At 41.8% G+C, this 13,311-nt stretch overlaps 1 long non-coding RNA gene across 1 annotated transcript; it reads left to right on the top strand.

The window, feature by feature from the left end:
• Positions 1-4,470: 4,470 nt before the first annotated feature.
• On the top strand, positions 4,471-10,346 carry LOC138067190 (uncharacterized). Its single transcript, XR_011141016.1, has 2 exons — positions 4,471-5,561; positions 8,024-10,346. It is a non-coding gene; the product is annotated as an uncharacterized lncRNA (long non-coding RNA).
• Positions 10,347-13,311: the final 2,965 nt, after the last annotated feature.

A 13,311-nucleotide genomic window follows, 5' to 3' on the forward strand; every position in this document is an offset into this window, starting at 1 on the left:
TCTGTAGCCCTTCATGGTGTATCTTTAATTGCTTCAGATTTGGAACTACCTAAGCCACACAACCTAGTTTGTAGAAATGTTTTCTACACCATCAGAAAAGAATCCCTGTGGTAGAAATAATGTAGACAACTAAGTTATTGAAATATGAATTTGGTACTAGGTTTAAATTGGATAGCCTTGTAGCATTATACATTTCTGCTAGCACATACACCCATTAAAACCATGAGATAATAATCTCAGTGCAATTTGTGCTGAAAGAAGGCATCACAGATGCTTAAACTATATTTCAAAATTTACTTCTTTGAGCACCACTTTGCCGCTTTCTCCCTTCAAATATTCTAGGGCAGCAACTCACACAACAATCTTCCTAATTTTTTCCTGCTTTTGCTGCATAGCTCATATACCATCTTGCAATGTAACGCAAAGGAGCTAAGAAAGTCCCAGAACTTCTCCTAATGACCTTTAACCATTGGACTTGCTCATTGGGTTCACCAAATTCTTTTGAAGAAGATTTTTATCCCTGATCTTGTCCGGTTAGCCAAATAATGTCTCAGGGTCAGTGAGATGGATGAATTTGGGGAACACAAAATTAGAAAATATAATTAGAAATTCTGATATTAACTCTTAGCTGACACTTCTAAGTTAAAATAAATATGAATTTTCATTTTTATCATCACTCTGCTGAGCATTCTGGATGTCTCCTCACAGCACAGTAGAGCTGTACAATGATTAATGAATGTATTTTCACAGTGTCTCTAGGAGGGAAAAAGATATTAGTCCAAGGAGGGGAACTGAGATACAAAGATTGAAACACATATTAACACAATTCATTTCTGTACTGGAGAAACTTTATTTAGTATTTTATACTGGTAACACTTGAAAACTGCTCTCAAGGATTAGTGACACACATTGTTTTTCAGAGTATTTTATAGCTATGTGGTGGCCTTTCAAAGAAAAAGCAGGATTCACAAACTGGGTTCAATGATTGGTCCAGTAGGGAATGCTAATCTCTTGGTTCTTATTAGAGAGTGCCTAGTTACCTTCCTCTCTCCAGCTGGTATCACCTAACCCTGCCTGTTCTTACTGCTATCAATTTTCCTGCTCCTATCCATTATTTTCTCTTTTGTGATCCTAATCTTTTCTTCAGATAACTCCTGTCCTCTACACCACCTATCCTCGGAAAAAAGCATCTTCCTTTCTCAAAGGTACCTATACCTACACTCCTCCATCTCTTTCCACCATCTCCCCCTGCAAAATTTGACTTCAAAATGGAACATCATTTGCTCTCTCATTCAAATTTTCCAAGATTTCATATTTCTACATATATGACAAAAAAAACCCTGTAATCCCTTTTCTCCTATTTCTCCCAATCTTATTCTTAGAAATGACACAATGAGTTCATATGAATTTTTTCCCCAAATAAATAAATAGGCTGTAGCAGACACTCTGTACAGAAAATGTCATCCAGAGCAGCTTCATCACTGAAGTGATAAAATGCTGAATATGACTTACTGAAATGTGTCAAGCAATCTTAACTATAGACAATGCCATCTGTGTTGCTTATAGTTAATGTTCGATACACAGGAAAGATGGACTTAATTTTTCTTTGTTATTACTTTTGAAATGATCTCTACTAACTGCTACCTGCATTTTTCACTTTCTGGAAGCAAACTGATAATTTGACCATTTTTGATCCTACTAAGAAAGAGGGAGGGAATGCAGTGCCTGCTGGAAAAATAACAATACAGAAAATGAATGTTGAAATCATCACCCTTTCATTGTGCTTCTTTTGGATTATAGAAAGGGAAGCTTTTGCTTCTAAGAACACCTCTTCTAGCTCATAAAGCATTATCTATAGCCCTCCAGTTTTCCAATTTACTTTTCAATACATTCCCTTCTATCTTGAACCAATTAAAAAAAATGTGAAAAAAGGCAAGAATACTACATTGTTGCATTGTATCTGGTTGCTCTTTGCCTAATTTCAAGTAGAGGTATGCTGTGTAAAATAAGAAAATATCTGAAGGAAATCTAACGGCAAAAGAACTGTAAATTAAGGAGAAAGGCTATACATGTTAGAAATTTCTTCAGCAGGTAAGCGTGCAAAAATCCTTCTTCCTTATACCACAATTATGAGTAATATGTGATGCACATGTTACAGTGATGTGAACTTTATTATGCAAATAGATCTTTGTAAACTTTTACACAGTGTATCTATGGAATAGATGGTTCAGTAAGAAAAGGTGCAAGTATTGCAGAATATTATATCTTATTCATTTCCCTGAATATGTTGTCTCCTCAGCATATCTGTAAACTTCAGCAAATACAGGTGCAGAAAAGGCCTAGATAGCCCGGGGGACTGGCAATGGTCTATGCATTCTTTCTACCCTTTTAACTATTTACAAAGTCCCTATCACTTTGAAGTCTGAACTGCTTTTCACCTTAAGGTTATGAGTCTGAATCTTATAGAGCTCAATGCTGATTGAAAGTCATCATCACTTACAGGGCTGTATGAAAGCAGTGGTCAGTGTGTTCTAATTCATGGCGAACAAGTGAATGCATCCAGAAAGGTGTCCCTGCGAGAAGGCACTGGAATTTAGGGTATCGAGGACCCAACCCTGATTCTTTTAAAAACTTGCTGGCCACAACCCTTCTCCACTATGTTTCCATTCATTCCCCGTCAGCTTTATGTTTGTGTCACTGGCACAACGTGACTCTGATTTCAGCTGAGATATTAAGCCATAATTACATAACTAATATTAAACATAAGCCTAGCTTCACAGCCAGAGAATGAAGGGACGCAGATAATAACGACCAACAACCTGTAAAGATGCACATTGGGAAGTTTGTTTGGCTTGTGACAGTCCAATGTTATCAATCGGCAGGGGATTTCTTTTGTTAGAATTTTGTCAAGAGACATCTTTCTCAATAGTCTTGAAATTATTTTAAAATAATAACATCAAATAACTATTTCCACTATGTATTCAAGCTGCATATCACCGTGTAACTCATACACACATACCTTACCTAGACAAATCAATAACCCAGTAATGATGTATCTCTCCATAACAGGAGGCACTAAAGCGTACTTTTAAGTTAAACAGGCTTTTAGAGAAATCAGTTACAACAGGGGGGAAAATACAGGGGTACTGAATTAAAAAACATATAGTAAGATGTTTTTATTAACAATAGTAACTAATCTATACAGAAATTTACTCTTTTCTATACATTTTAAAACACAAACTTTTTCCCATAAGAGAAAATTTTCATTTTCCAAATCACTAGGTTGTATTCCACTTCGAGCAGGTCAAAATAAGAACGAGACCCATCCATTTTTTTTCGTATGACAATAATTTGCTGGAGTTGAAAACCATTACTGGTGTTGATGCGTCTTGTAGGGTTTGTCTTTCTTCTCTTTAGGCTTGCATAGCTGCACTTTAACTATACCAGTTGTTTGCAGCCTGGTTTGTTAAAACTAGCTCTCATCATAACCTACCAAAAATACAATGCAATGTACAGGTGGTTTATGTAAATGTAACATCCAACCTAAGCTTTTCCTAAAATTGTACTGTTTTTAACAGTTGCGTCGTATAATTCTTCTCTTTTATTTTACCTAACATTGTCAAAAATCTCACAAATTAATTCCAGAATATTCTGACTCTTTAAAAACACTTGCTGGTACAAAAGACATACATTAGCCTTAACTGCTAACAACTTCACTTTGAATAGACACCACTTCGCAGCTAGTTTAGAGAAGAGAGAAAGCATTTGAGCAGCGAGGACCGCAGTGCTTTGGGGGACCTCTAAGTACGGGCTTCACAGTTCTTTCAGGAGGGACAAAGGGGGGGGGGGACGACTTCCTGCCATTACTGTTGCTTTCTGCATGTGGGACCAATATGGGCAATGCAAAGTTTAAACAGTTGCAAATGGGGGAGGGAACATCGGGTCTTGTTCTACATATTTTTCCCTGCCTGGGTTGAATTTAAAGCGAAGTTGCTGCATTGTTCGTGAGGCTCCTTGCCCCACATGCACTGACAGGGGCTACTGTTTACATGGACTTTTCATTCCTTCATTGTTTGCTTATGGAAAACAAGGGGGAGTGACAAAAAGAGAGAGGAAAGGGAGAAGGGAAGCAAGGGGAGGCACTGACCGCGGTGCAGAAGCAGTAACCTTGTCCTGTGTGATCATTAACCTCGCTGGGAAGCGCAGCTGGCGGCTGGCTCCGTCGGGCGCTTGTCACGGCGATGTGAGCGGGCACCCGGCGCGGAGACTGCGCCCGGCCGGCCGCCGGCACCGCACCGCCCGGCACCGCACCGCCCGGCGGCAGGGGCACGGCGGCAGGCGCGCACAGCCACAGCCGCCCAGCGCGCCCACCCGCCGTGGCGGCCGACATGAGGCTCGGGCAGCTCCTTTGCACCGCGCTCCTTCTCTTGATGACTCTTCTCCTTGCCAGCGGGCAGAGGCCAGGTAGGAACCGCCTTCCACGTTGCCCTGCGCTACCGCCCGGTTTAACTTTCTTCCCGTTACTTCGCTCCAGACGCACTGCTAGCGATTCGGGACCAGGCTCCCGCTGCATCGCTTCCGCCGTCGTTTGCTTTGCGAAGCGTTTTAAAACCTAGGTCTGCACGCTTCATGTGTATTTAATATTCGTAACGAAGGCGATGCACTAGGTTATCTCGTGAGTGGCAACTCGCCGGGGCGGGGAGGGGGGAGAAGAAACGAGGACACGAGGTAGGAAGGTGCTGCCAACCTGCCCCTGGGAAAGGAGCTGGACCCGCGAGGCTTTCAGCTCCAGGGAGCGGCTCTACCGGCCGGGGCAGGCGGAGCGGAGCCGCGAGAGGGTCCGCGCCCGCCGTTAACGGCACCGACCCCGCCACCGGCTCGGCGGGCCGGGGCGGAAAGGGGCGAGTTTTGAACTGCGGGTGGTCGCCCCCGCTGGCTCCTAACGCCACGCCGGGCACGCCGCCGCCTTCGCGGCTTAGGGAGAGCGACCCCGAGGCGCTCGCACCTCCCACGGCCGCCTCCAGCGGCGCGCCGGGTGCTCTCCGTCACGACCGCCTCAAATCACTCTTAACGAGGAGCTTGAAGCCGGCGCGGCCCGCGCCGCCGCCCCCGACAAACGCGTCCCGCCTCGGGGCGGGCGCGGCGCCGCCTAACGGTCCGCGGCGAGGGGGAGGGGCAGGGCCGCCGCGCACCTGCGGCGCCGCCGCCATGGTGGCGCGGGGTCCCCCAAGCCCAACAGCCATCCCGGTGTTCACTGGGGGGAGGGGAGAGGCGCGGCCGCGGAGGCGACAGGGCCCCCGGGCGGGAAGGAGACGCCTCCCGCCACAGGGCCGCGCTTCACTTGCAAATGGCGGGCGCGAGGTTCTCGCCAGCACCTCGCCTCCCCCCGGCCCCAGCCAGTAACCGCCGCGCTTTCTCTCCCGCGGCTCGCAGCGAACCTGGCCCTGCGCAGGAAGCTCCAGCGGCACGGCTGCTCCCAGCGGCGCTGCCTGCCGCTCCACTCCCGAGTGCCCTTCCCCTGAGGCGCCCCCCGCCGCCGCCGCCGCCGCCGCCGGCCCAAGGTAAGGCCCCTGCCTGTGGCAGCGGGGCGAGGCGCCAGGCGGGCGTCGCTGCCCAGGCCTGCTCACGGCGTTTCCTCGGCCGCGCTGTGGGGGTTGGGGCTCTGCGGAATAAGCACGTTTCCTAATTTCACCGAGGTTTCAGATGCATTTGGCGCGCCAGACCACAGACGTGGTTTCTCCTGGTCTCTCGGCCCAGTGATTTGTTTCAAAAATAGCATTTGGGGGGAAACATGTGGTGAGACGTGGGGTGTTTGTGCTGCTTGAACTCTCTGGCAGGAATTCGGCTTCACCCTTCAGGGACGTCGGTCTTGCTGTCGTGTGCTCAGGGTCAGCCCTCCAGCTCACCTCCCCCTGTGCAAATGCACGCTCGCTTCCCTTAGGCAGGGTGAGGCACTCTCGAATCAATGAAATGGGAAGAAGTGCTGCTCTACAAAAATTTAAGGCTATTGGCAAAGCTGCCGAGCAAACAAAGGTGCAAAGACTGTAAGGGGAGCACAAACCAGTAGCAAGACGGGAGACTGCGCCGAGATTTCTAGGCTCTGGCAGGGACACTTCCTCCCTGTAGGAGCAGGGCAACGTCGCCTGACTCTGTCCTACTAACAAGAAGATAGTAGCATTTACCCACTTCAAAGAGGGCTGTAATTCTTCATCATTGTCAGTAAAAGACTTTGAGATCTTTGGATGAAAGGCCATACAAGTGCAAAACATTAATGCTTTATAGCTGATGAGCGCATATACATTCAAATACTAAGTGACTCTAGAAGCACACAGATAGCCTATGTAAATAGGGTAGGCATCAAAAGGAAGCCATGCCTCTCTTGCAATTTAAGAATGAATAAAACATGCAGTCAATAGTTTCACATCTTCTAAACTCGTTATATATCAAAATAATGTTGTAGCCCCAGGCTTGACAGCATCATAAATGAGGGCAGAACCCACTCTCTGTGGAGCCAAGAAGTTTCAGTTTGCTAAGCAGTTAACAGTGAAAAGGAGACCAAAGTCAAACCTTTAACAATCCTGTACCAAGCATCTTGTCAATGCAGTAACTACCTTGTTTAAAAAGCCACACCACTCCCCCCCAAGCAACCATTCAAAAAGGTATCATCCACTCTATAGTGCTGGCCTGTGACACATGGAATGTGCATATGGGATAGTAAACCGGCAAATTTGTGAGGCTGAAGAAAGATTACCATCTCTTCAGTTTCATGTTAGCCTTGCTGCCATCTGAGTGGCAGTTAAGCAGCAACCAACTAGAATATTTTTGAGGTTTATATTCGAGAGGGATGTTCCAGAAGGATGCCTCACTGTTGAATGCCATGTCTCATCACTGTGTCCGTTTTAACAAGAGACAGATTAAATGAGATCTCTCATCAGTTTAAGTGTAAACATAACAAGATAAGCAATCAGATCAATTCACTCAGCATGCAGAGGCTAAGTGAGCTGAATGATAGGGACAGCGGAATTTAGGTCTGCAGACTTCTTGAATCACTACTGAATAGCTTGCTTCAGTTCCTCTTAAGAGTAAGTTTAAAATACCTTCCCCCAATCCAACATCCATAGACTGGAGATTGTCTGTGCAGAGATGATCTACATTTTCTCTAATGTGCTCTGAAATCTTACGTAATGCATTTGACTTGAGGTTGCAGTGTGTGCATGATACATGCACTTACACTGGAATTATTTTCCATACAGAATATCAAGCTAAAAGCGATCCTTAAAATTATCCCCTTTCGTGTGGGGAACTGATTTCTGTGACAAAGGTCACTGATGAAGCAAAGCAAATTAGTATACTTACTAATTCATAATATATTTTATAGGCGTGTAGTTAAAGATAATTCTGCGTTGTAAAGCTATTAAGAAATCTGTAAAGCTTGACTGGAGGAGGAAGGGTGACAGGCACCTGAAATAACTCTGTTAACTTCAGTTAGCATTGTGGCTGCTCAGCCCTTTATCTTAAGTAGGATTTACCATCTACATTTACATTCTCTTCCAGTTTTAGGTCCTAATTCAGCAAATATTTACATGCCTGGGTAGCTTGACTCATGTAATCTCCTTGATGTCAATGGAGTTGTACATATGGATAAAGCTATTTGCAGATGCAAACAGGATGGACCCTTAATCCTGAATTTCAACAGGTGGTTGGAAACTGGGATGAACATAACAGCCTTCCCTTTTTGCAGCAGCATTTGAAATGAGAAATGGTTGAACTTGACTTTTCAATCAGTTAACATAGGCAAAAAGGCAGGACAGAAAGCTTAATCTTAAAGGACAGAAAATCTTAATGTTAGAGGCCTTCTTGCTTTTGGCGCTTTTTTCAACTTTTTCAGTTTGCCCAATTAAGAAAAACTTACTCAAATTTCAGCCATGTATTTTGGAAATAATATGTTCTATTTTTATAAGACATTAGATTACTAAATCTGTCGCTAATGGCTGTTTCTCTCTCTTTTTTTTTTCTTTCCCAGCAAATTCATGACGAGCTTTTCAGTGTTTTAAATGAGAAGCTGCAGCAATTACACTGGTAGAGAAATTAGTCATAAATCTAGGTTTGGGTCGACAGCAGCTGACCTGATACAAATACAACAGTCCTGTACTGAAGCTGTTCATCTGAAAAGAAAATTGTCAACAGTCTCGTATATCACATTCTGAAAGACGGGGAACAAAGGCCCCTGACTAGAAGTGGAAGGAGGGAGAAAAAGGGTGAGGATGGGAAGACGTAAATGAAACTTACCGGGTTAAAACATTCCATATAAATTCTTTGAATCTCATAATGGCCAGTAAAAGTTAAAGATTAAATGAAGCATCAGACACCTGAAATGGATATCCAGTGGCATTAAGAAGGATCTATCCGTGTGGACTCTTAATGGTCTGTACTATTCAGACAGAGAAATTGTACATGCTGTTGACTGTATTTAATTCAGGTTGCGTGTAGGGCAAGTATTTAGTGTGAAATAATGTCAGACTCCAGCACAGAACTGTAAAATTTCATTTTTAGTTTATACTTTCATATATTAATATATGTATGTTTTTAATACCTAACATTATATCTCTATATCTTTATACTAACATAGAATGTTTACCTGTAATAGTACCAAAGTCAGCAGCATACCAGTGATCCTACTGACTTCACACGTAGTAAGAGTTCCCACATGGAAGAGTTTACAATATAAGAAAGCAAAGGGAGTATTATTATCCCTCACACAGACAGAGAATTGAGGCACAGAGAGATAAGAGATTAGCTAAGGGTCATGCCAAGCCTAGTGCAAAACTGATAACTCAGATCTCCCCAGTCAGGCCTTAAGGTCAAGCCCATCCTCCTGTCTAATGAGCTGTTATTGCAGAGCCTATCATTTTTTTTTTCTTAAGCTGGACTGTCAAACCAGACAGCTAAAATATAATCTGGAAAATCAGTAATACAGATATTTACTTAATAGTAGTTTCCTAAAATACCAACTACAATATTATACATAGAGCATAAAAATAGACCATTGAAAATAACCCTTTGTTTAGTCAACCCCAGTGTTTTGTAGTACCCTATTCCTGTAATTAAAGTAGATGGATCATTTTGAATATGGCATTACAATGAAAGAGAACTGCAAACAGAAATCAAGCTGTTCCTTTCAGCATTGGAAGTCAGGAATACTTAAAATTGTTATTTTACTTTTTGTTTTTAAAAACATCCTTTTCACAGCTCCTTTTTATATCAGCAGAAATTACAAACCTGCTACATATGATAGGCAAAGCATGTGTAGCCAAACTTTCATTAACAGAAACTAAAACAAACCCTGAAAATAACTCACATGCAGATTTTTAAGACACTGCATGAGTCTTGAAATGTCAACATTTTTCTAAATAGAGGAAACTAAAATGTGTGAGGATTAGCAGTGTCATGATTTAAATCTACTATTAGACTTCTGCCTCTCAACACACAGTTTCTAACAAGAAAGTAGAAGAACAGCAATCAATAAAACTGGTTAACTGAAACATTCCAATCAGTGCAGGTGTCCATGCAAAACCTTGTCACATTGCTACTGGAAGAACTTCACAGGAGTTTCATGTTTCTCTGTATAGGAAAAAAAATGGAAATTTACCACGACCCTGTTCTGGAGCTTTGCGAAATCATCAGTGCCTTAGAAAGATAGTTCAACTTGTCAGTACACCAACAAAAAGTCATGTGGGTAAATGTTGGGAGTTCTAAAAAAAAGCATTTTTCCAAAATTAGAGCCTTACTGTAGTACCACTAAAATTGCAACTATTTTTATCATTATAACTTACCTTTCATTGTCTATCCATGGCTATTGTTCTATTTAGAAGTAAAGGCAGAGAGTGTGGAAAAGCAAGAAGGGTGAAGAGTAAGCAACTATTTAACAGTTATGTCTTATGAATGAATATATGGATTTAGTGTGGCACTGGGTATTTTATATAACCCTAATTATTCAATTAACTTTGTTAAAATAAGAGAAACCTAATGGATATATAGCTCTCTGATAGATACATGTTCCTTTACAGATGGAAAAATAAAACAAGAAGTACTGAAATGTCCTAGGAAGCAGAGGTTGTCAGTCTCTGCAAAGTTATCCTGAATGTCTTTGTTCTTTATTAGTCATGTTGATACCATAAAATCTTTGTAAAAGACAGTGATTGTGATCGTCGATAGATATGTTTATAAACTTGCTGGTAAGTTGTATATTTTGTAAAAAAAAAAAAAAAAAAAAAAAAATAGTATGCACTTCAAACAACATTTTGATGTCTCTTTTTAAATAAACTTTGTACACTGTTTAAATTTTACATTCTTCAGATGTCAAGGGCTATGTATCCAAAGAAAATGGAAAATTGGTCTAATTCCCTTGTAAATTCACATGGGATCAATGTGTAAAACGTATTACTCCATTTCTGACACAATAGTTACTCTTGTAAACATACATTTTCCTCATGCTTTCTATCTTTCTAAAAAATATAAAACTAGTTCTGATAAAAGCCATCTAATAACTTATTTTAAAATTACTGGTTGGTACAATCACAGCATGATTAGCATGGCATCATGATATAATAGGATTACACTAGGATGCTCTATGCATTGCCTTCATGGCTAAAATAAGCATGATTTTTAATGAACTCAGGCTAGATTAGGCCTTGAAAACAGAATGTTCTCACAAATTAAAGAAAATTACCTTTCTTTATTTTAGAACAAGGGAACAACTTTGGCAGCAAAGGACGTAGTCCTATTTGAAGCATTAAGAAGCTGAAATGTGTGCTAACTTGTCCCTTTAGAGGTTGAATACTATGTATAAACTTCTAAGTGTTAAAATCTTACACGGTCGAATTAAGTGCCTACTGCTTCTACCACAGCACAATACTGTGCTGTCATTTAATTTCAGTGGGAGCAGGACTTCAGGGGTCCTGATTTTCAGTTGAGCAGGACTTACCCTTGATTTGGTTTGAAGTTACTCCTGTAACTTAATTTGTGCAATCAAGATAAAAAGGTTTGCATGAGAAAGTGCGATTACATATATAAACATGAAGTGTTTGGACACAGTGCTACAACAGCTGCGTTGACTGAATTCTCCATGGGCATGTATGAAAGTATGTTTAAAGGAGGCTTTGTACAAATACAAGTTGTTTGTTAAATTCAGAATGGTGGTCTGCAAGGGTGCAATTAACAATCAAAAGACCTGATCCAAAGGTATGTTCAAACCTCAAACTCTGAAACCCAAAATGTCAGGTTTTTAAATTTGGAATAACTAACTACAAGAAAAGAATGAGTTTATGCGGGATAATTTTAAATCTTATTTGAAACTCCATTTCATTAAGTCTTTGAATTACACTGGCTATTTAGAGTGAAGTACAAAATGATATAATAGCGGGTCAACAGGAAATGGAGGTAAATGTAAGGCTGTGGTGAGAAACAGCAGATTAGTATGTTCCCAAAGGATAATAAACAATTCACCTCTTCCCTTTCCAGTATGGAAAAAAGGAAATTATAGAAGAATAAAGACTGAAAATATTTCCCTTACGCCACATACATGTGCTATAAATACCTGTCTGTATACACAAGGCCAAATTTTGTTAAGGGTCACTTAAGATTTATATCAACATTGATGGGGCAAGAATTGGCATGGTAAGTGAATTTCAAACGTCTGAGTACCATCAGGCAGGTGTAATTAGCATACTGATCTCTTAGAGCTGTAGCTGCCCTTTGTCTTTCTTGATGGTGATCAGCTGCAAACTTTTTGCAAAGTGCGAAACAACTCCAACAGTAGAAACGTTGCAACATATGTTTTTTTTTAGTAATAATGCCTAAAAGCTTAATTCCAGTGCTTATGATGCTTTGTTATGTCTCATGTGTTACCTTAAGGTTGTTTGCTACCCAAATGTCTTTCCTCCTTCACATTACTTTTCTATTAGATTAAATACGACCTACAGGGTAAGCCTGCTTACCTCTTTATTCACACAGAACCTTAAAACATGACCATTTGGTCAATTACAATCAGCGATCTCCTTTGTGAGGTGGAAGACTGGAAGTGTTTATACAGAAAAATAATTTCCACTATGAACTGTTCAGTAACAGAGCACACAAATACCAACTGGGAATTTCTCCCTTACATACAATGTGTCATACACAAAAAAGAGATCAGTGAAATATCTCTTCTTCAATGTGTACAAAATATTTAGCACATTGCAGTGGTTTATCAAAAAATTATTAACATCCCCCCCCACCCCCTCAATGTGAACATTTTGGGGCAGCCCTAAATCTTTTATGTTTGCTTGGTGGACCAGTGTTTTCCCAAACCTGAAAAACATATGTATTTTTTTCCTACAGAAACCAAAAGCTACCAGGGTAGAAACTGAATAGTAAAAAGAAATATAAGATGAAAAATAAACGTTAACATGATATATAATCAATTCTTCATACAGTTGTAACATGAAAAGTTAATTCTTTTTGTTTATGTTCTTGCTATGCTGGTTGCAATCCACTAGATCTTATGAACTGCTGACCTACAAATATTTATGCGTTCATCAGCTTTAACTATGTAAAGGGATTTCTTCAGTTACTCAGATCTACATTTATCACCTGTGCAAATGGTTGCCAGACTGCACCAAGGAAGGGCAGTGATGGTTAACAAAGTGCCATTTTGTAGCAGAGCGCTCACGAACCATCGAGATTTGTTAGGGAATACTCTTTTTCTGAAGCTGCCCCAGCCCTTCAGTGCTTGCTGAACATGCAGGACAGTATGGGATGTGCAGGTGCCCTTCGGTGGTACAATGAAATCTGTGATCAGAAGCTGACATTGCGCTCTCCATTGGGATAAAACTCGCAGCAGAAGAAACCAGACGGGACAGCCGCAGGGCTGCCACCCCACGAGTCAGCACAAACAGAGCGGATGGCACCGTCGCCCACCACCCCAGGCAGGACTACAATGCGCAGCACGCAGCGCAGCCACGTGCGACATCAGAGGGCTCCCTCTGACATCACAGCGCACCTCGTGGGGCAGTGGCTCTTCTTGCAGGTAGAGTGACATCACTAACTACATTTAAAAAACCTTCCTTAGCAGCAGGTGGTGATTTTTCCCTCTCCAACACAAGGCAGAGCCTTGCACAGCTCAGCACAGCTGCAGTGAAGCAGGGCAAGAGGACAGAGCCAGCACAGGGCTGACCTCACCTGTGCTCTTGCAGAGCCAGCTGCAAAGATGCCAACAAGTGGGTTTGGTTTGTGCTTGTCTACTGCCAGTCTTTGACACCTTAACTCGACAAA

This window comes from Struthio camelus, chromosome 4, assembly GCF_040807025.1.
Source record: "Struthio camelus isolate bStrCam1 chromosome 4, bStrCam1.hap1, whole genome shotgun sequence".
In the NCBI taxonomy this organism is placed as follows: Eukaryota; Metazoa; Chordata; class Aves; order Struthioniformes; family Struthionidae; genus Struthio; species Struthio camelus.